We start from the raw sequence: 3,090 nt of genomic DNA, 5'->3' as shown, positions 1-3,090 counted from the left end.
CTTTTAATGCACTGATTTTTTTCCATGCCTGAATTTAAGTCCTAGAAGATTAACCTGGAAAATACAAGTATAGTGTCTGCTATCTTGCTTCTCTGTTTGACAGCCCACTTAGGGGAGGACTTATCCCTGCTGAAGCAGTATTATTTGGCAAATAATCTGATCAATTTCCCTTATATTCCTGGCAATGGAATAGTAAGAGCCTACCTCACTGTTATGTCACCTATATAATGCAGAGTCCTTAGCAGGAGATTAAATTTTGAACCAAGGATCCAATTTCATGGAAATAGAAAGTCTTACCTAAATGCATTAAATAGATCTTCAGCAGAGTAGTTAATACCAATTAAATGCTAGGCTGTCTGAATCACGAATTATCCATTCAGAAGTGATTTTGTTTTTCCTACTTTAAATAACTCAGGTTTTTTAGGGGCTGGGTCATCCTAATTTCTTTTGGCCATTTAGTCTTGAAATTTCCTGTGTTTTAGAAAGCAATGACGGGAAATGCCATGCTGGGTCAGCAGTTTGTATAAAATAGGAGTTTGGACATGTCAGATACTTTTATATTTGATAACTGAGGACAAGCGCAAGAGATGTTCTTGCTAAAGTTATTTCAAATGAAAATAATGCAAAATTACTTAGCTTCAGTCTTGAATCTTTTGAATGGCTGACAAGAATACTGATTAGCGAGGTGGTTAGAGACTATTGTCAAAACAGAGTGGAAATAAATAGTTCTTTTCAAAATGAAGCTGGCCATAGTGAACTCCATTGGATAAAGTTGAGTCCACTGGAAAAAGCACCAGATTTATATTAAAGACCTAATCTACTCCTGTCCAAAAGTGACTTTTAATATGCTGCTGTCTTACCACGTTGATAGGTTAGGCCCTTTAAGAGGCTGGATTTACCACAGCCTATCTTTTTACATTTGCAAGGCCAAGTTCAGAGGTTAAAGAGCCATGATATAAAACAATTAGTAAGATGACTCAAAGTGCTCAGAGAATACCTCTATGCCATGCCTGTGCTATGTGCTTACGTATTTATTCTTTGCAGCCAGCCACTGAGATAACTCTTCCTCTTTATAGATGAGGAACTGTACTTAGAGCGCTTGGTTGGCTTGCCAAAGGTTACCAAGGATGGGGGAACACCAGGATTTGAATCAAGACTTCCAGCTCCTCAGGTTTTTTTACCTTTGGTGTCTCCTACCTGCAGAGGAGATGCCAAACGAAGAGCCGGAATTTTTTGGAGTTGGAGTTCGGAATTTGGTGGCGTTGGGAGAGGGGGGTGCTTTAAAACCTGGCTACTTGATATTTTTACATAATGTTTTGGTTATCAACAAGGGGCTCGTGCCCAGCATCCTAAAGGAATGTCAGTTTTTCAATGTAAGCCACACGAGCAGAAAACACCAACTTCACAGTTGAATTTTCTCTTAGCCTGCCTCCTAGGATCGTGGAGGAACTGTGGGTCTATGTCCAACAGTGGCTTCTCGAGCTGTGTGGGGGTACCGTCACCCACGTGGCAGAGTTCAGCACTGTGGGCCATCTGGAAGCGAAAACAGATTTGGATTTCCTGGGTGCGATTTGGAGGCGTCCCAGCAGACCACAGTGCACTGGGACATTTAGACAGTGTGCAAACAGCCGCCCTCATGTCCTTAGGTCGATGCAATATGAGAGGAGGGAAGGACACAGATTTCTTTTCTTGGTACACCTAACTTTCCAGTTTGGGCTTGAGGTAGAACTGCAATGTCAGTGGAGTTCTGTAACTGACAAATGAAAACATCTGATAAATGGCAACTAAGGGAAGAGACCAAGCAAGGCCCTGTCATCTTAGGGAATACTTTTATCATTTCTGAGTGACATCGAGTGGAGATTTACAAACATTTTTAATTCTTAAAGGCACTTGGGTGCTCTCTACCTAATCTTTTTAAGGTGGCTTGCAGGAGGATGTCATTTTAATTTCTTTAAAACGCAGTGTTTTGCCAACTGAAATACTGTGAAAGACTATGAGTACTGAACAAGCACCAGATTTCTTCCTTGAATCCTGTTTGTTTGAACTTTGGTCAACTTAGCACTTAGAAAAGTCAGCTTTTTTTTTGGAAATAGTTGCGGCTCATGCTCCCGAGTGCTGAGATTTTTCAGAAAATTTATAATGACCATTTTATGATTCATTTTCAAAGTTAGGGAAACAGAATGGCTATTGTTGTTTTATTGTCACAATTTTGCATACAAATTTAAGAGCAGTTGTGGAGAGAAATTCATTATTTTAGGAGCAGATAAACATTGGGTCATTCAAAATTAATTTAACTAGTAGTCTTTGTGCCTACCTCTTTAGGGGAAAAGAGTATATCCCTTATGATGGATGCCTAGTGGATGGGGACGCAGAGGGTGAATTGGGACAGAGGAATGAAAGGAGCATTTCATTTATCACTTGTGAGCTTCTAGGGAGTTAAAAGAGAACAAGATCTGGATGTGGTAGGACTGTTTTGAAGAAAGCTTGTGGAACAGCCCTAACTCAGGTCAGATCTTAGAAAAGCTGGGGCGTGGGAGTGGCGAGTGGGCATGGATAGCTGTTCCCAGGGCAGGGGGCTGGGTGAGTGTGAAGGAGGCGATAGCAAACAGCTTGGAAGGGCTTAAGTATTTGCTGACTATATGGATTTTGAAAAATTCACAGGGGCCCAGGTTACCTGCTATAAAAATGCTAGGAAGTAGGAATTTCCCAAGAACCTTTCCCAAAGCCTTTTATTTTTCTGAAAAGCAGTAAAGGCACAGGGAAAAACAAATAGCAAACAGTTTGAGAAGTGTATAGAGGGAAAAATGTCTCCACCAAAACAGCCCCTTGGCTAGTTTCTTATGTGTCCCTCCGGAATTATCTGCCTGGCCTGGAAAGTCAGCACCTCAAGAAAGGCTGTCCGCCTGCACGGCTGGCTGGCACGTTTGCTTGGTCATTTCCTCTTATTTTTATGCTTATTCATCCTGTGGCCTGTGTTCTCCTTGACATGCCTATTTTTTTTTCCATCCTCCTGTGGGGAGAGATAACATTCTCAGGACTTAATTCTCATCTGATACGTTTTATTTTTAACCAACCTCTGCATCCTCTCCT

This window comes from Pteropus medius, unplaced genomic scaffold (assembly GCF_902729225.1).
Source record: "Pteropus medius unplaced genomic scaffold, Ma_sr-lr_union100, whole genome shotgun sequence".
In the NCBI taxonomy this organism is placed as follows: domain Eukaryota; kingdom Metazoa; phylum Chordata; class Mammalia; order Chiroptera; family Pteropodidae; genus Pteropus; species Pteropus medius.
The sequence above is the reverse complement of the archived record's forward strand: the minus strand, read 5'-3'. Positions refer to the sequence as shown.